This window comes from Scomber japonicus, chromosome 12, assembly GCF_027409825.1.
Source record: "Scomber japonicus isolate fScoJap1 chromosome 12, fScoJap1.pri, whole genome shotgun sequence".
Taxonomy (NCBI): domain Eukaryota; kingdom Metazoa; phylum Chordata; class Actinopteri; order Scombriformes; family Scombridae; genus Scomber; species Scomber japonicus.
Window position 1 is genome coordinate 31,151,111 of NC_070589.1, and position 20,301 is coordinate 31,171,411.

The 20,301-nt window shown below is 38.8% G+C and overlaps 11 non-coding genes across 11 annotated transcripts; all 11 read left to right on the forward strand.

Annotated features, from left to right (window-relative positions):
- The first annotated feature begins 340 nt into the window (after positions 1–340).
- trnal-caa (transfer RNA leucine (anticodon CAA)) lies at positions 341–422 on the forward strand. The gene has a single exon. It is a non-coding gene; the product is annotated as a tRNA-Leu (tRNA).
- A 336-nt stretch (positions 423–758) lies between these two features.
- Positions 759–840, forward strand: trnas-uga (transfer RNA serine (anticodon UGA)). The gene has a single exon. It is a non-coding gene; the product is annotated as a tRNA-Ser (tRNA).
- A 374-nt stretch (positions 841–1,214) lies between these two features.
- Positions 1,215–1,296, forward strand: trnas-uga (transfer RNA serine (anticodon UGA)). The gene has a single exon. It is a non-coding gene; the product is annotated as a tRNA-Ser (tRNA).
- Positions 1,297–1,798: 502 nt separating this feature from the next.
- On the forward strand, positions 1,799–1,880 carry trnas-cga (transfer RNA serine (anticodon CGA)). Its single transcript has one exon. It is a non-coding gene; the product is annotated as a tRNA-Ser (tRNA).
- Positions 1,881–2,494: 614 nt separating this feature from the next.
- Positions 2,495–2,576, forward strand: trnas-cga (transfer RNA serine (anticodon CGA)). The gene has a single exon. It is a non-coding gene; the product is annotated as a tRNA-Ser (tRNA).
- A 348-nt stretch (positions 2,577–2,924) lies between these two features.
- Positions 2,925–3,006, forward strand: trnas-uga (transfer RNA serine (anticodon UGA)). Its single transcript has one exon. It is a non-coding gene; the product is annotated as a tRNA-Ser (tRNA).
- A 401-nt stretch (positions 3,007–3,407) lies between these two features.
- trnas-uga (transfer RNA serine (anticodon UGA)) lies at positions 3,408–3,489 on the forward strand. The gene has a single exon. It is a non-coding gene; the product is annotated as a tRNA-Ser (tRNA).
- An 816-nt stretch (positions 3,490–4,305) lies between these two features.
- Positions 4,306–4,387, forward strand: trnas-cga (transfer RNA serine (anticodon CGA)). Its single transcript has one exon. It is a non-coding gene; the product is annotated as a tRNA-Ser (tRNA).
- A 273-nt stretch (positions 4,388–4,660) lies between these two features.
- trnas-uga (transfer RNA serine (anticodon UGA)) lies at positions 4,661–4,742 on the forward strand. The gene has a single exon. It is a non-coding gene; the product is annotated as a tRNA-Ser (tRNA).
- Positions 4,743–5,049: 307 nt separating this feature from the next.
- Positions 5,050–5,131, forward strand: trnas-cga (transfer RNA serine (anticodon CGA)). The gene has a single exon. It is a non-coding gene; the product is annotated as a tRNA-Ser (tRNA).
- A 353-nt stretch (positions 5,132–5,484) lies between these two features.
- On the forward strand, positions 5,485–5,566 carry trnas-uga (transfer RNA serine (anticodon UGA)). Its single transcript has one exon. It is a non-coding gene; the product is annotated as a tRNA-Ser (tRNA).
- The last annotated feature ends 14,735 nt before the right edge of the window (positions 5,567–20,301 follow it).

A 20,301-nucleotide genomic window follows, 5' to 3' on the forward strand; every position in this document is an offset into this window, starting at 1 on the left:
AAAAAATCCCTGTGTGGATATTATCAATTTGTCTTATATGTCTTTTTTTGGATGTATCTCAGTCTTACAGTCACACCTACTTTACTCATTGAATGTAAGACAACGACAAAACCACAGGTTTGGTTTTTCTATGCAACAAGAAAAAGGAAAAACATGGCAATTGCATGTCACAATACATGCCTTTGCAGCTGTGATGGCCGAGAGGTTAAAGCGTTGGACTCGAATCTCCCTCAAGGAGCCTTGGGAAAAAGATTATAGTAGCAGTCTGTGTTTGATGATTTTCTGTTGAACAGTTACTACACATTTTAATTTAAAAAAGTATTCAGACGACAATCAGACAGCTGTGATGGCCAAGAGGTTAAGGCGTTGGACTCAAAATCCAATGGGGTCTCCCCGTGCAGGTTTGAATCCTTCTCACAGTGATGTCTGCCATCTCTACTCATACTCCACAGACTATGTCCTCATTACAGATGTGTTCTAGCAACTTAAGTGCCAAGTTGTAATGACCTAGGGTCTACCTGTTCAAGTTCCATTCAAGGAAGTCTGACAGGTAGAAGTTTCCTCCCACAAGAAAAAAAAAACTTATGAAGGCCTTGGCTGTTGATATTGAAACTAAACTAATCCTCTTTATATCCAATGTTTGTATTACACTCTTGTGAGTGTAACTTCTGGGTGTAACTTCTCAGTGTATTTGCTGTCTATCAGTGAGCAATACTTAAGAGCCCAAACAAACCAACTGTATACAATGCCTTCAAACAGCTGTGATGGCCGAGTGGTTAAGGCGTTGGACTTGAAATCCAATGGGGTTTCCCCGCGCAGGTTCGAACCCTGCTCACAGCGATGTCTTCCTTATGTGTACCACATCAACTCCAGATGTCCAAATGTATGATACAACTGGGGTTTAACTGTGCAAGTTGTTTCATCCAAGGAATCTCTGGCTCTCTTTGCTGACAAAAGAGAAAATCTCTCTCATAGTTTTTTTGAGTATGGATGTCTTCATTGTCTCATTTTCATGTGTGATATATTACAGGCATGTAATACAATCACACTTTACTTTACTTTACTTTACTCATTGGTTGTAAGACACCAATGTTGCGTAGGTTTCCCTACAAAAAGCACCTAATGGTACCCTGTTGATCCATGCTTGATCCTTGTTTTTCCATCCATTAGTACCAAAAACATGGTAACTGTAGGTCACAAAATGCATCTTTGAAGCTGTGATGGCCGAGTGGTTAAGGCGTTGGACTTGAAATCCAATGGGGTCCCCGCGCGCAGGTTCGAACCCTGCTCATAGCGATATCCACCTTAAGCGTCTCTAACTACAATCGTCTCTTTAAATAGATAAAGAAGATCCAAAATGTGATGCTCAAATATACAATCTCACTGTGCAAGTTATATCATCCCAGGAATAGTCTGATAGGTAAACAGTACCAAAACAGTCTGCTGTTCACTTACCAAAGAAAAAAAGCCCTGTGTGGATATTATCAATTTGTCTTATGTCTTTTTTGGATGTATTTCAGTCTTACAGTGACACCTACTTTACTCATTGAATATAAGACAACGACAAAACCACAGGTTTGGTTTTTCTATGCAACAAGAAAAAGGAAAAACATGGCAATTGCATGTCACAATGCCTGTCTTTGCAGCTGTGATGGCCGAGAGGTTAAAGCGTTGGACTCGAATCTCCCTCAATGAGCCTTGGGACAAAGGTTATAGTAGCAGTCTGTGTTTGATGATTTTCTGTTGAACAGTTACTGCACATTTTTATTTAAAAAAGTATTCAGGTCATTCTCAGATAGCTGTGATGGCCGAGAGGTTAAGGCGTTGGACTCGAAATCCAATGGGGTCTCCCCGCGCAGGTTCGAACCCTGCTCACAGCGATTTCTGCCTTCTCTACTCATACTCCACAGACTACGTCCTCATTACAACTATGTTCGAGCAACTTAAATGCAAAGTTGTACTAACCAAAGGCATATTACCATTGGTAACACTAACCCTCTACTGGTTTGAACCCTGCTCACAGCAATGGAGCTTGAACTCCTTCACTTTACATGCTTGTAATGTTACAGAAAACATCTGTATCATCCCAGGAATAGTGTGACAGGTCACCTTTGCAAAAAATGTCTTCAATTCCCTGACAAAAGAGTGCAGCTCCTTCAATGCAATCTCTGTCCAAATTCTTCTGTACATCAATTTCTTGCATTACAGTCCTGTTTTACAATAACATTCTCTTTACTCAGTGATTGGCCAAGAAGTTTCAAAAACATGCTAACTTAATGTCATAACTTATCACCTTGGACTTGTGATGCCTGATATTGGACTCAAATTCCAATGGGATCATCTTGCTGACAGTGGTGGCACTCTGTAACTTTCAGTCTCCCTCAAGGAGCCTTGGTACAAAGATTATTGTAGGTTTGTGTTTGATGATTTTCTGTTGAACATTTACCACACATACAAATTTGATTTAAAAAAGTATTCAGATTGGAATCAAACAGCTGTGATGGCCGAGAGGTTAAGGCGTTGGATTCGAAATCCAATGGGGTCTCCCCGCGTAGGTTCGAACCCTACTCACAGCGATTTCTGCCTACTCTACTCATACTCCACAGACTATGCCCTCATTACAACTATGTTCTAGTAACTTAAATGCCAAGTTGTAATGACCAAAGCCATATTACCATTGGCAACCCTAACCCTCTACCTGTTCAAGTTCCATTCAAGGAAGTCTGACATGTAAAAGTTTCCTGCCACAAGAAAAAAAAATGTATGAAGGCCTTGGCTGTTCATATTGAAACTAAACTAATCCTCTTTATATCCAATGTTTGTATTACACTCTTGTTAGTGTAACTTCTGGGTGTACTTGCTGTCTATCATTGATCAACATTTAAGAGCCCAAACATACCAACTGTATGCCAGAGCTTAAAACAGCTGTGATGGCCGAGTGGTTAAGGCGTTGGACTTGAAATCCAATGGGGTTTCCCCGCGCAGGTTCGAACCCTGCTCACAGCGATGGAGCTCTAACTCCTTCACTTTATATGATTGTAATGTTACAGGAAACACTTGTATCATCCCAGGAATAGTGTGGCAGGTCACCTTTGCAAAAAATGTCTTCAATTCCCTGACAAAAGAGTGCAGCTCCTTCAATGCAATCTCTGTCCAAATTCTTCTATATATCAATTTCTTGCATTACAGTCCTGTTTTACAATAACATTCTCTTTACTCAGTGATTGGCCAGAGACTTTATTGGCGCTGGATCAATCCATGCTTGATCATTGTTCTTCCGTGCAGCAAGAAGTTCCAAAAACATGCTAACTTAATGTCATAACTTATAACCTTGGACTTATTTTCTATTGAACATTTACTGCACATACACATTTGATTTAAAAAAGTATTTAGATTGCAATCAAACAGCTGTGATGGCCGAGAGGTTAAGGCGTTGGACTTGAAATCCAATGGGGTCTCCCCGCATAGCTTTGAACCCTGCTCACAGCGATTTCTGCCTTCTCTAGTCATACTCCACCAAGTATGTCCTCATTACAGATGGATTCTAGAAACTGAAGTGCCAAATTGCAATGCCTGAAACATTGGAGTCTACCTGTTCAAGTACCATTCAAGGAAGTCTGACAGGTAGAAATTTCCTGGCACAGGAAAAACAATTTTATGAAGGTTCCTTGGCTGTAGATATTGAAACTAAACTTGTCTTCTTTATATCCAATGTTTGTATTGAGAGTGTAACTTCTGGATGTACATGCTGTCTATCACTCATGATGATTTTTCAGCTCAACATTTAAGAGCCCAAACATATCAACTCCATTTAAACATACCAACTTCAGCTTAAAATAGCTGTGATGGCCGAGTGGTTAATGCTATTGGAGTCTACCTGTTCAAGTACCATTCAAGGAAGTCTGACAGGTAAAAGTTTCCTCCCACAAGAAAAAAGAAACTTATGAAGGTTCCTTGGCTGTTGATATTGAAACTAAACTAATCTTCTTTATATCCAATGTTTGTATTACACTCTTGTGAGAGCTCTAACTCATCTTACATGCTTATAACAGTACAGAAAACGCCTGTGTCCTGTGCAAGCTGTATCATCCTGCCACAAGGATAAATAAATCTTATGAAGGCTCCTTGGCTCTTGACATTGAAACTAAACTCGGCTTTTTTATTTTCCCAAGATTTTTATTACACTCTTGTGAGTGTAACTTCTAGGTGTACTTGCTGTCTATCATTGTTGATGATTTTTCAGCTCAACATTTACGAGCCCAAACATACCAACTTCATTTAAAGTGTATGCAACAGCTTAAAACAGCTGTGATGGCCGAGAGGTTAAGGCGTTGGACTCGAAATCCAATGGGGTTTCCCCGCGCAGGTTCGAACCCTGCTCACAGCGACTACACATTCATAATGCTGCAAAAATCACCCAAGTTACAGAAAGTCTACTTCCTGGTTTAACATTGAAGAACAGCTGATGTAGGTTCAAAACTGCACCTTACATATTCACACTTAATAGTATATGGAATAAAATCACATTAACCTCACCACTGAGTTGGCATAGTGTGATCTAGAACTCAGTCACACAAAAAATCCCACATAGCTTCAATGGCTGTTAATGTTTAACATCAGAAAGAAGTTAAACAATCACACTAAATTGCACAACTCTGTAGCTGTGATGGCCGAGTGGTTAAGGCGTTGGACTTGAAATCCAATGGGGTTTCCCCGCGCAGGTTCAAACCCTGCTCACAGCGATGTCTGCCGTCTCTACTCATACTCCACAAACTGTGTTCTAGCAACTTAAGTGCCAAGTTGTCATGACCAAGGGACTATCACCATTAGGGTCTACCTGTTCAAGGAAGTCTGACAGGTAGAAGTTTCCTCCCACAAGAAGAAACAACTTATGAAGGCCTTGGCTGTTGATATTGAAACTAAACTAATCCTCTTTATATCCAATGTTTGTATTACACTCTTGTGAGTATAACTTCTCAGTGTACTTGCTGATCAGTGATCAACATTTAAGAGCCCAAAGATACCAACTGTATGCAATAGCTTAAAACAGCTGTGATGGCCGAGAGGTTAAGGCGTTGGACTCGAAATCCAATGGGGTTTCCCCGCGCAGGTTCGAACCCTGCTCACAGCGATGGCTACCTTATGTGTATCACATCAACTCCAGGTATCCAAATATATGATCCAACTGTGTTTTCACTGTGCAAGTTGTTTCATCCAAGGAATCTCTGGCTCTCAAAAGAGAAAATATGTCTCATAGTTTCCTTGGTTATGGATGTTGTCAATTTGTCTTCATTGTCTCATTTTCATGTGTGATATATTACAGACTTGTAATACAATCACAATTTACTTTACTTTACTCATTGGTTGTAAGACACCAATGTTGCGTAGGTTTCCCCACAAAAAGCCCCTAATGGTACCCTGTTGATCCATGCTCGATTCTTGTTTTTCCATCCATTAAGAAATAGCAAAAAATGCATCTTTACAGCTGTGATGGCCGAGAGGTTAAGGCGTTGGACTTGAAATCCAATGGGGTCTCCCCGCGCAGGTTCGAACCCTGCTCACAGCGATGACAATCTTTAACCACCAGTTTTCTCCATAATAAATATTTTAGTTATTATGTAAAACATTATTTACAGTTACTCCTCTGAAACCTTTTTCATCCACTCCAGTTTCCACTGTCATAAAATATTAAGCCATTCTGTCAAACTGTTTCTCTAAAATCCAAACTGTTATCTGTAAGTTTAAAATGTGGTGTTCATTTTGGCATGAGTACATTTTTTCCAAATGGAGGGAATCTGTTTGCAAAACACATCTACATGGACGCACTATTTGCATACTGCTCTCATTTTCATATTGTCTTATTTATAATTGTTGCACTTGAGTGTTTGTGATTTCACCACAGAGCCGTGTCAAACATTATTTTTCTCCACTCAGTGAGAACAGACTGCAAAGCTTTTGTAAGGCTAATTCTAAATTTAGTTCAGTGTAGCAACTCATCAAACCTCACTCAAACAACAGAGGCAGCCAAAGCTAAACATCTGCTTTCAAATCAACAGGCCGATGATCATTATTTGGAAATGAGTGATGAAATTATTGTCTGAAACATATGGTAATGTGCAATGAAATTACAAAGAGAGATCAAGACAATGACAGCAGTAATCTATGGCAGGCTGTTGACCGCTGAGAATGGCCTCATTTCAACTTTTAATTCCCTTGCCTGCTGCTATATTGTTGCTTTATCAGTTTGAAAGATTAGGTTTCATTCTTCTGTAATTGTGGACTTTGTGGGCCTTTTCAAACCTGAAAGTCTGAATCAAGTCTCATATTTCTGTTACTTTGTACGTATTTGATCTCTTAAAGTTGACTCGTAGCTGCTGGAGTATAGTAAAAGCAGAATGTAAATTTATATGCTGGAGAATATGTATGTGTGTCTTAATCAACATAACAATAAAAATGGTTAATATCAAATAGGCAGTGCATGTGCCAAGCATGTGCATATTAATCATGAAACTTTAATAAAATCCTTCAATAAAAAGTACAAAAACATTATTAGGCAATTCATAGGCTCTTTAAGGTACAAATAGTCTACTTGAACAAGAGACCTGCCATGTAGTGATATATATAAAAAATGAAATGTGTGAAACAGAACAGGAGGCCAAATGGATGAAAATAGAAAAATCAGTAGCTCAGCTGATGCATGAAACATTTGGACACTTTCTAGACATGTACTTTTACTGTTGGGGGTCGGGCTTTTGGTCCAATTGGACATTGGACAATATTGGAGTATCGGCTAATGAGCCTTCGCACCAATTGGTAGTCCTCATATTGGTAGCAGAAGCCTCATTAGCTTGAGTGTCATCTATCTGATAACACTCCACATACCAAAGTGACCAACATTAAGAGATCAGAGGCTCCGATATGTTGGACAAACATCATACAAACTTGACATACCGTCCATGTACTTGGTATCATATACATATACGTATGTGTCATGTGTAGACTACATCATGTGGCGAGCTCTGGCAATCATAATTACAGTCGCCTGGGCAACAGGTCAGCCTTTCAGGATTAAACTGGCATTGTTCTCCACATGCTAATCCTCGGTTAATGCCGCAGATTATTCCATGATGGCTTTTGTATTAAGTCCAATGGTTATTCAAAGTGCGCTAAGCCTATTCCACTTTCAATAATGACCCATTGGCCTTTTTGTATGCTGGTGCCGAAGTGAAAGCGTATCCTCTTTGAAAAATAAATGCCTCCTGAAAACCATTACCTCAATGTAACTCCTAAAACCCCACTATTTTAGGGGGCCATGGTGCATTTAGCTAATGCTTCCAGTTTATCCAACAATGAGGTGTACTTTAACACCAGCTGTCGTTTCAGAAACAGAAGGTGGCATCTTTTCTCAAATGGCACACGTCTCCATTTACAGTAGAGCTCTGTGAATGCACAGCGGGAGGGAGCATGTCAGGTGGCTAATACTTATTCAACAATGTTCTAGTGAGATAGTGAGTGTTTTCAGTCAGCTGCAGCTCCAATAAAACAACATTTGAAGGCAGCCATGGATAACTAAATACACCTCCTAAGGATTATTATTCAGTTATTTGCTACACAGTGTTACTAATCTTTTTCTGTTTGCAGTTCAATAAATAACAATTATTTAATCACATATTGAACCTTTGAATCTTATTTTTGCTCAAAGAAGTGGAAAAAATTGTCAATTAGTGTAAGATAATATATTTCTTTAATGCAAACCTACAATGTGATTAGCCTAGCTTAGCACAATGATTGTAAAAGAGGGTGAAGCAGCTATTCTGGCTCTGTCCAAAATGTAAAAATATACCTTCCAACACTGTTAACAATGGACAGTTGAGGTGAGCTTAGCTGACTCAGAACTCATTAAAAAATAAAATAAGGGCATGTGAATGTGTACCTTCCTCTCTGCTGGGCAGGATAGAGGGTTTGATTTGAAATGGGAAAGATTTCTTCCCTGACCCTTAAAGACAAACCCATGGCTCACCACCCCCTCCCTTGTACACACACACACACACACACACACACATGCATTAGCTCACTTCTTCCCAATTACAAAAAGACTTGTTTCTACTCTTTCTTTACTTGTGTTATAATTTTTATCTCACTAGTTAATGCCTTAGGCTTCACTTCCAAGCTACCCATGTATATATTGTCCTGCTCTCCTTGTTTTATGCCTCCTATGTCTTTCTAAAATTCAATAAAATCTCAGTCTACAACATTGGTGAGTTTAAAACTGAAATGCAATGAACACATTTGTTACAGATAATTAAAATTCTCTCTGTACTTTTTTGATACAAAATCAATTGAGTACATAATTAAATTACTTTGTTAACAAGTTGTTTTTTTCCTCTATTTACAGATGGCAGGATGGAGTTTTAGGCTTTTTCCCCCCACTAAGAATTAATTGCCATTTGGCCGCAAAAATCCCCTTCTGGCAGCTTTTCTGTCAAATTAACAAACTGTCATTTGCTGGCTGTAAAATCGGAGACGGAGAAACAATTTGATTGTCCTGCTTTCATTGAGGATTATGATTCTCCAACATGGAACAAACAGCTGCTGTCTGTGACGGGTCTGTCAGTGGTTTTCTGATGACGTGTCACGCGTTTGGACATATCTGTATATTAGATGCATTTTGGGATAAGTGAGCTCCATCGTGCAGTCAAACTTAGTGGGGCATGTCAGTGTGCAATTTCACTGATGGATTCTGTAATCTCCACACTTCTCTGGGGCTCGGGCTTCATGGAAACATTAGCAATATGGTTTGTGTGCCCATTTAACTTAATTGCAGGGATGCGAGGGTTAGGGGTCCCATTTCCTCTGCAGCTCAGTGTGAAGGGAAGGGCTGGTGACACTGCAGGAGTTTGAGTTTTGATCCCCGCTGGGGCTGAATATGCTACAAAAAAAGTTTAGATTAAAGATGAAATCTGTAGATTTTCTGCATGCTCTAAATCATATACTCTTCTTTCTTCCTTTTACTACTTCCCCTGTCCACCTGAATTAGAACCTGTTACAGATGAAGCCACACAACAGTATATACAGTGTAGTAAATATTAGCTCCACCTACACCAACTACAACAGTATACATGCTGCTTACATGTTAATATATTCACAATTATGATCTAATAATATAGTAAATATTAAAGTATAATACTGGCCATTGACATTCTGGTTTTTTTGCACTTTTACTTCAGTAAGATTTTGAATGCAGGACAATTATTTGTAATGTTTTCTTACAATGTGATTACAAAAAACGCCACATTTACTTTATATCTGGTAGAGTCAAAGGTCAGTCTCTTGGTGCTATGCTCATAGAGACTGAGGACATTCTCCCAGGTTTCATTGTAAAAAAACTGAGTGCAAATAATTAGAGAGTTAAAAAAAAAAAAAAACCCTGCATTGGAGAACACATCCAAACTGTTCAGGGCGGCCCTTCATATTGGGGCCTTAATACGCAGTTCACTATGGAGGAGAATGAGGGGGAGAGCATGATTTCTGGTAAGACCTGTCTTTGACAAAATGTAAGGGGCATAAGTTTGTTAGCAAATAACGTGCATTTAGACATCCGCAAACTTTGGTAGGTGGAGATTCACGATTGTCTGGTATCGCATTTCACATACATTGTGTCCAAAAAGACCAATATTAATAGATAAAGAGGTGTAACAAGAACTTTCATATTCTACCCAAAAATGACAGTTGTGGACTCCCAGACTTAGCAGGCACATCCACAGGAAGTCTTGGTTAGACTTTTCATTAACACCCACTAATGTAGTATGACGTCACCAAGAAGAAGAAATGTTCCAATAAATTGAAATGCACGCCTTGCACTTGGTTCGTCTTGCCTCCAGCACAGTTCAACCAGTCTGATCTGCTAGTCGCTGAGCACTTAAAGGCCTTGCTCAAGGGAACCTCGGTGGTGGTACAGTAATGAGGACGAGATGCTTTCATTTCTCACCATGATTGATTTAAATTTTGTACAGACATTCATGATCTCCTTAAAGGATAGGTTCAAAATGTTTCAAGTCTGTCAGGTGTCCAACTCAACACTTCTCAGCACTCCTGGCTTAAAAAAACCAAGATGGCGATGGTAAAAATGCCAAACAGAAGGCTTCAAAACAGGAGTCCACAAACCAGTGGATGACATCACAGTGGCTACGTCACAAAGTCTTGTAGTTTTGTAACTGCCTCGAGAACATTACAAAGTAAACAATGAAGTCACAATAGACATGCGTAAGGGAAACCTATTTTTCAACATGGACCCAATTTTTCCGTCATTTTGGGTCTAAGTGACTAATGGGCATAGCAGCCTATTAAATTGGTCCGGTATTGACCTAGAGTGCTGCAGCTGGCAGCCACAAAATGCACTGCAATGTAATCTAACGGGGCAACACCGCCCCATCAATGTACATCGAATAAAGGTGCTTGATTTTATGAGCTGGCTGAATGGCCCTCACTCAATACTGGACTCATTTTAAAACCTGTTGTTCCTGTTAATCACACACAAAAAAGATTGAAATATTACGAGAAGATTGCAGTAGTCTCCACCCCTTTGGGATACACACACCAAATAAGAAATGTAGTAGTTGAATAATAGTTATAAGCCAGCATAGTGCTAAACTACTGACATGATTAGTCAATTAATCAATTAGTTGATTTACAGAAAGTGAACAGCAACAATTTTGAGAATTTAAAATAATGTCTGAAGGAAAAATGCCAAAAATTATCTGGTTCCAGGTTCTTAAATGTAAATATTTGCTGGTTTTCTTCATTTTTTATGACCTAAAGTAAATATATTTGAATTCTGGACCGTCGGTTGGTCATAAGTATTTTTAATGTGTACACCTGTGCATTGTGAAACTGCAATAGGTATTGTTGTTCAAATTCTGTCATTTGAAAGTCTAAATGATTGATTCATTAAGAAGATAATTGGCAAATTAAGTGAAATTAATCATTAGTTGCAGCCCTAAAACAAAAACCTACCCTTAAAAGACAAAAAAGTCACTTTAGATATATTACTGAACAAAGAACAAAGAATGTAATGTAGATGATAATTTTATGGATAAAACAGGAGATAAAAAAACTGACAAAATAAAGTCTGATAAAGCTCCATAAATTAAAATTAAAATGAGACAGTAGACAGTATTAAAGTGAAAATCCATTGTGCATTCCTCATGTAAACTTCAACAAACACATCTGCTGTACTAACCTTTGCTTTTACACCTCCTCCTCCTCTTCCTCTTGGACTTTCCTTTCATTTCACGGTCTGACCTCTCCATGCAGGTTCCATGCACCGCTGCCATTCAGGAGAATTTTTTTCTTCCTCTTTTATTTTTCCTGGAGTTTGTCCTCTGCTGCTTTCTCTCTTCTGCCCGTCTGAAACGATGCTCAGGGAAGATTCAGCGTGCAGCTCTGCAGCGGGAAGCCCTGCACAGCGACTGACTTCTCCCCCCTGCTGTCGGCTGTGGGAGGCAGGCGGCTGTTCAGGCTGTGACATCATGAGGAGAGAAAGAGCTCTGGTTCAGGCTGTGATTCAGCATTGCTGATTCTAATTCATCAGCTGGTAGTTGGTAGCACATATTTCAGACCCACAAGCAACAGATTATACAATTAACCCAAATTGAGTTATTTAATTATTTGATTTATGAACACACACATACACACACACACACACAAAAATCATATCTGGTGGTTATTGGTGGAAAAGGAAAGGCTGGTTTTGAGTGTCAAGTTTATAACTTTCTGGACGTTCCTTGGCCCCAAAGGCAGTAGCTCTTCACTTTGTATTTAAGTTCTTTGAGAACTTTACAATGTAGTTCAAAGTCAAGAGGTTGTGTTATGTAGCTCAACAAGCTAGCAAACCTATAAACAGCTAATCTCTCCAGTTTCTTGCACGTCCATATCTAGTTATAGATACAATAATGACATATTGTCTAGCCCTAAAAAAACCCCAAAAAACTTTCACAGACCTTGCTCGGACCTTGTGCTGACATCAGGTATCAAGGAACCAGGGCAACCCGATAAGATATGAGCTACTGGAACAAATGCAGGAAATGGAAATGTTGCAATGCTACTAAACAACTAACCCTAGTGAGAGGGCTAACATGTTGAGCTTGTGGGATATATGGCAGCTTCAAAACCCACCATCTAAACTCACGGAAAATACAAAATGATATTCCAAAATTGGGTATCAAGCCCCAAAGCCTTACAACACAGCAACGGAAAAGGGTTTTTTGACAAATACAGCAGAAAACAGCCGAACTCTTCATATGCGCACTTTCATGTTCTTTCAAAACTGGTGAGCGTTTGAAGTAAGATATCACCAACGGCGTCACACAGGCTCAACTTTGATTAATAATTAGTTATATGAATCAATTTTGAGCCTGTTTTCTAACTCAGAGTAACCAGGAATAAAATAATAAAAAGATAATTGTATTTATCTTTAGAATAACAGAATACTCCTGTACCCACTTCACCAAAACACTGCTCTGACTGATTTACAAAGAGACATGATTAATAAGACATGAGCATTTTATAGAGAAACTAATTTATGATTAGGTGATTGGACAGGTTGGAAACAACTAGCCAAAAGGATCAAACCAGTGAATTTAGAACAATATGTGAAAGGGAGGGCTAATATTTCGACAAAAAACTCAGAATTTCACAGATTAAAGTCGTAAATTGGCGAGAAAAAAAGTTGGATATTCTCTGACATTATACACGAGAAAAAACTCAGAAAAAATGTGTTTTATTCTGCCAAGCAGTCACATAGCCTCACTTTGCAGCACTGGAGACTTGTCGTCCATTATGCCTGCCTTGGAAGAACTGATCCAATTGTACTTTTCAGTTGGGTTTAGCAATAAGGAGATACTTGTGTAACCGAGCCCTAATTACATACTTACATAGGTTATAAAATAAAAACAGGAGGCTCCGCTGCTTGAACAGGATGGCCACGCATTTACAGACATCACAACTCTCCCGGAAGTTTCGGGAGTCTCCTGCATATTAATAGCGCTTCCCTGACGCCCGCAAATGAGAGCCAATCTCCCGCGCGCATGTTTGTGTGACTATAAATGCAACGCGTGTGAGAGCAAAGCGTCCTTATAGCTTTGTGTTGCCGCTTATTAGACCAATCGCACCCCCACCCACCCCGGACCAGCACCAAGTGTAACAGGAACCACCCCCGGAACGGACCTCCCTGAAATGACTTCTTGCAGGTTGGGATGTCTGCATTTCTTACTCTTAACTTATCTGAATACAAGTCAATCGCTGCGCATCCACATACACTCACTTCCGTCCTACTGTTCTATCACCAGCTTATTTCTTGTAAATTTGAACTAGAAAGGAAGAGAGCGGATGTGGATGTTGTTTGTTTTAATATGAAAGGCATGACACCATAGTAATAGCCTAATAAAAAATAAAAGCCATCCTTACCTTTATGCAGGTAAGGTGAGCCAGCATCCTCCATATCAGCAAACCTCATGTTAGCTGCAACCTTAGCGGGTAAATATGGGTCCAGCCAGGTCATGGACTGTAGGTCCAGGTGTGTGGTGGTCGGACTCTGACACTCAGCAGCATTTAGGCGGGTAACAGAGCTGGTGTCCCCGGAAGTGCTAGTGGTAGCTGTTACTAGCAGGTGGCGGCGGCACGGTGGCCAATCTGCAGCTAAAATCCATAGAAATAAAGTATATTTTGTGGATGACGGGAAGGCACTGATCACTTGCTTCCAGTGCCTCAGTTTAAAAGAGCGTACAGAGCGTTTGTATCATTAAAATGTATTCTACAGCGCCTCACAGTGGCTTGAGGAGGAAGTGCAGTCATTTTCACTGTCATTCACAAGAGTTATGATGCGTGGTTCTGCTGGAATCTGCTGGATGTTTCTTTTTGCCTATTTGTCAGTAATTGTACTGAAAACTCTACTTGTGATTAAATTAATGTTTGATGATAATGTTTTAGTGACCCCCTACAGATGTGTGATTTTACTGCATTTAATCAGTTGGCTCCCACTTAACTCGAACCCTGATTTTACCTGTTTAGGACTCAAAAAACAAACACACATTTAAATTAGCTTAGTCATTAAAATTGTTCTTAACCTATATTGCTGCAGGGAAGGGCCCATTGAGAGCATGCTGTCTTAGTCAAGGCCGCCCTGAATAAACAACATACAGAAGATAAAACAATATTTACAATATGCAAATTCAAAGTAATAAACAACAAGATATGCAGCAGACAGGCACAATTCAAAGGCATTCAACCAAAGACATCAACATCGTTCATAGAAAAATCTGACTGTACCAAATCTGCTAAAAGATTTGAAGAGAAGTTTGAAATGAAAGTAATGGATCAGCTTCCAATTGTTCCACTCGTGTAGAGCGAGTTTTTCAACCTCCGTACTAAACTGATGCTCTTCAAGAACTGAATAATAATCCAGGGATCTTGTGTAGTGTGAAAGTGATCTATAATTAAGAAGACATGAGATATATAGGAAGTAGTTCTTTGTAGATAGAACATAATACAATGTTGTTCCCTTCTCACTGCCAATGATTGCCACCTTCTCATATAATATAAAAAAATGTGCTCTAAAGCTGTCTCCAGTTATGTCTATTTCTGGAAAAGACAGTTTTGCTTTTAGTGATTTTCAGCTTATCATCAATCAAGAAACCAAGTAAGACGATACTCTTTCAATTAGTGTCCCATCCACAGGGTTAATATTTACATCACTGGTACCTTTAGTTAGTTTTTAAACAATCTTGATTTGGCTGAAATATTTTGCAGATCATGTCAGGAGGTTCACAAGTCACAAGGATTGCAAACTACTACTCTAAATATATCTAAATGTGTAGGTCAAGCTGTAAGTTAGTGCATCTAAAATCCTATATTGTGTATAAAAACTGTTAATACCTCTACAGTAAGTACAGTAGGTCAAAGTTGAAGCAAGAAGTTGGTGATGGATGTTTACAATGAACAGTTTCAACCTTTGTTTCCTCTCCCTCCAGTCAGCAACCAATGTCTAGTGTGTGGGCTGAAACATATAAAATCACTTTTAATCGAAATAATAAACTTTTACTCAGAGTTCTTGCATTGCACTGTTTTTCCCCTTCACATTGAAGTACAAACACACTTTAATTCATCACGAACCACACATTAATATATGCACCATATATCCATGCAGCAGGATGCAGTAACAGTATGCAGTAATATGCTCCTTTTAGACACTTATACACATGTATTACATTAAAGCAGTGGAAATGTAGGTTAGATCGGAGTTCCTGCTGTGTCGTTTCTGCAGCGTCTCCTTGTGCCTCACTTTTATCTTCATCTGCTGCTCTCGGTCCGCAGGCTGCAACACGAACTCGATGAGAACAACACTGTCCCCTATGCACAAGATCACATTGAGTGACTTTGCTTTGGGTGACACCATCAACTCAATTCAAGAATCTACATAAAACTTATATAAAACAAAGTAGCTTGAATTGTTCTGTAGTGATGTTGGGACAGAGACACAAAAAGACAACACTCTGCTGGTCCTGATATAAATAATGAATAATAAATAATAATAAATTCCCTTGCATTGGAAATTCACAGATTCAATGAGTCAAGTTTGTTATTTACCAGAGCAGAAAACAGTAGATTTACATAAAGAGAAGTAAATATTTGAAATCAGGATAAAACAGCTGAGCACATACTCAACATCAACAGATGAAGTTAAAGCAGTTCTGAGGAAAGTCAAATATTTAATAGATTTAATAAGCCAGAGTGTAAAAAAGTCGATGGAGGAAATCAATATCAATATTATAGCAAGTTTCCTGTGAAGGTTATTTTATTTGCTGTACAATGTTGGTCAGTCTATCAGTACAAACTCATTCTGTGCAGAGACACAAACTTACATAACTTGAATGTCTGGTCCAGAGCTCCAAATTTGAAAAGACACCAAAATGTGTATAAATGATGCACAAGAAATTTAATATATTTCCATTTCTTACAGTACTAAAAACAGGGATTTCTGAGCCTGAATATTTCTGTCATGTAGCATCAATGACGAGTTAGAACAAGCTGATGCGGATTATCTGGTGTATGTGATACTGTAATAAGATGAATTTAACAACCTTAAAGCTTAAACTTTACCAGATTTTAAGGGATGAGAACACCAATGATGAAAACACAGAATATAACAAAGACACAAGATAAAAACATTACAGATTTGAATGAATAACCATTTCGAACAGACACCTTGATACCAACACCTTCTGATCTCATTTGAACTTTTCACTCATATATTTTGCATCATAATACCCCTTTTGCATAATCTTCCCACTCCACCTTTACTTCCAATTAACAGCAGTTGTTTAATCCCTGCCAATCAAATTCCTCAAACTAACAATCTGACTGCGTTACAGCCTGGTAAAGATTCAGATCAACCCCCCCTTATACACCCCTTTCCTCATTTTATTGTCGCCCCCTCTCTTGGTTTGCAGGTTTCCAGTGACTGAGTCCGTCTTCAGAGGATTAGAGAGATGCTTTACCTCTTTGTTTGTCTTTAGGTGAGAGCTGAAGGTGGCGTAGATCGTGTCAGACTTTTCGGATTCAGATTTCTTTTAGTATTTCACCTCGTTGGGTCCCAAAGCCCCATAGCCGTGCTCTCATATGAATATTCACTGCTTCTTGCCACGTGTCTCGCTCATCTTGTGCTGTGGCTGTCCTTAAAAGTACATTTTGAGCACAGCAGAGTGAAAGGAGGAAGGAACCCCTGTCGATTTGACTTTCCTTTGTAGGATTATTCTAATCAGGGATTTCACTTTTTTTTAAAAAACAGGTACATGTGCAGGAGAGACTAAAATAAAAAGAAATGTCCTGTAGATTTAAGTTCAGTAATCCATCTGTTTAATGTAGAACACACAAACCAGAACTTTTATTGTGTGGCCATGATTAAAGTAGTAACATGAAACACTGCTTCAAAGCACTAATCAATACTTTTTTTACATACAAAGGATGAGATGACTACGATATTCCTCTTTCTTCTCTAGCTAGTCACTAACTCTGTCTGTCAGCTGTGTTGGGCAGGTACAGTGAGTTTATCAGAGCTGCTATAAAAACTGAACCATTTAATAACTTGTGTCTTGAAAGCAAAACTGTGGCTGCAGGGATGGCATTAATTAAAGTGAATTCCTCACTTTGTCCTTAGTCTAGATGCTAATGAGTCAGATATTTTCCTCAGTTGTCATTTGGCTTCTTCATATTCTGCTCCCTAGTGGTCAAAAAGTCAGTTAGAGCCGCTGTAAAGATTGTTGTATTTTCACTGAACAAAAATAATTCAAGTTCAAGTTAAGTTATGTTAAGTGTTCATTGTGTTTTTATTTAAAGTCTTGTTCAGCATTTGGTTGTACAAAATATCTTGTTTTAATGGGTTTAAGCCTATTTTTTGCTTGTGAAAATTAGTATTGCATAATCATAGTTAACCAAAAATTCTAATCCACAATGTTTTTACCAAACTACCAGTTAGCAGCTGGCATTAAGATCAGCTCCATCATCTCGTCCAATTATGGTCAATTCTGCCTCCCGAAATCCAAAATGGCAACACTCAATATGCAAACTCTTAGCTTCAAGGTAGCTACATCCATTATTTCTTACAGTTTATGGCCCAAACCTAAGCAGACATTAACCGTGTTGTCACATCTTTAAACATCATCATTTATAAACAGTGAAAGCACACACACACACACACAAACGATGATGTTCTGCCAATAGGGGCACCAGATTAGACACACTCAAACTCTTAAATTTGGACGGTTGATTGGAATATTTAGTCCAGAATAACTGTCCAAACAATTTTTATGTCATGGTGACTTAAGACGAATAGTTTGACATTTTGGGAGTTGTGCTCAATTGCTGTCTTGCTGAGAATAAGATGAGAACAACCGAAGCGAAAACCAGCATATAGACTCAGCGGCCGATCTCACCATGAGGCAACTTGTCATTTTTACTTTATTGGTGCACAGATTGAACAGATATATATAGAGAGATGTTTTCCTAATCACAAAGCTTCATATTCATTGTACAAACATGAAAGTAGTATCAATAAATACATGTTTTTCCAAAAATTTGGGAATAATGCTTGAAAGTAAGATTTTTAAACTTATATAAAAACAAGGCCACGTCTACATTTTGAGTTAGGTCTCAACTTTTTATTCCACCTTAATGAATCAGAGGTAGGACTTGTGATAAGTAGATGTCCTGCTTCGTAAGTAATCTCAGTATATTTTTATTGATGCATCACAGCTTCATCAGAAGTTTCAGTTGCTCTAATTAGTCGCCACACTCCTCAACACACAACAAAAGTTTTACCCTGAAGGCTCGAAAAAAGACCAGAGGCGTACTGAGGAGTGTGGTTTCTACATTGTATTATCCTTACAGCCATCCACTTTAAAAAAAGCTTAGTTTATTTGTCTTAACTTTGCTAACTTTTGAGTTTCAAGGCTCCTGGGAACACTATGAAATGAATAAATAACGCAAAACGCAGAATTAAATCCAAACAGATAAAGGACTGCTTCTCTAAAATATGAAATAATGTTATGGGACTCATGAGCGGATATATACACATGCTTCAGAGATGTATCTGCAGAGGTGGAAAGGAAATATGCTTTCTCATGTGTGCATCCATGTGATTGTAACAAAATGTTATAGCAAAAAATAAATAAATATATATAACATGTCTCGCATTTGCTCCTGCTGGCTCCAGAAATCTAAACTGTTAAGGTGAGATAAAGTAGATGTGAGACTTTTAAAGCATCACACAGACACAACAGAAAGGGCTATTACTGCGTCTGATGAAAAACAGATCAATTGTACTGTATTTCAGCCTGTGGCTAAGATCCCACCGGGCAGGGAGAATGAAGCGCTCTCCAAAATGAGCTCCACATCCCGGCAAATAGGACACAGCAGCTTCCCTGTGTGCTCCCGAGGCCAAACATTAAACTGTACATTAGATCCATCTCAGTGTTCCTCTGTAAAGAGCTGCTGCAGCAGCCTGCAGGCATGCTTTCTCCAGCCTCTTCAGTCAGGTTTGGTGGCGAGGAGGATTTGGCTGCATGTAACGGATAAATGAAGGCGTATTGTTGTGTCATCGGGAAATTTGTGTCAAACTACAGAATTAACATATTTATGATTTTCTCGTTTTCATCTTCTCTGGGAAATGTTGAAAACAGCAAGGATAGGAAGTGTGGACATAGATGTATAATTTCCAGTATTGAAGTAGTATGTGGAGTTTGTGATTAGTCATTAGTGGATATTTAAAAAAATCTGATTTGTAGAAAAATGAGACCATAATTGTGTAAAGTTTGCACAATATTTCTGTCTGAGTATGTTTTGTACTACCACTAGGGGGCGCCACAGTTAGACATTTTCAAATTTTACAGATACTTATACACTTAACTGCATTAAATAATGGTAATTATTTATTTATTTATTTTTGTTTCTGCACTTTAAAGATGGCATCTCAATGTTGTTGTGCTTTGTACAATGACAATAAAGACCTTCTATTCTATTAACCCTCCTGTTGTCCTCGAAGGAAGGGAGGGTGGAAGGGAGGAAGGAAGGATAAGAGGGAGGGAGGGAGAAGAGAGGAAAGGAGGAAGGAAGGGAGGAAGAAGGAAAGGAGGAAAAAAGGAAGGAATGGAGGGAGAAAGGAAAAGAGGAATCAAGGAAGGAAGTAAAGAAGGACAAAGGAAAGAAGGAAGGGAGGAAGGTAGGGGAGAGGTAGGAGTATTCTGTACATTTTGAGGTCTTTATATTCATAGTCTAGGGTTCTACTGTGTGAAAAGTGCTACACAATTAAATAAATAAAACTTATATAAATATATGAGTGGACAATGTGAACAGTCCAAATTCAAATTGATGGGGAAAGCAGAGGTGACCCATCTTAGCAAATTAAGCCTTCACAGGTGATTGTAGTCCTGGATTTTAACTTGCAGGCAGCATTTATGTATGGAACTTGGACCATGGAATAAACTCCATACATTATAGCATATAGATGGTATAAAATCACAAGAAACAAATTTAACCCTCCTGTTGTCCTCAGGTCAGGGAAGGATAGGAGGGAGGGATGAGGAAAGAAGGAAGGAAGGAAGGAAGGAAAGAAAGAAAGAAAGAAAGAAAGAAAGAAAGAAAGGTATAAGGAGGGAGGGAGAGAGGGAGGGAGGAAGGAAGGAAGGAAAGGAGTAGGGAGGAAGGAAGGAAGGAAGGAAAGGAGTAGGAAGGAAGGAAGGAAAGGAGTAG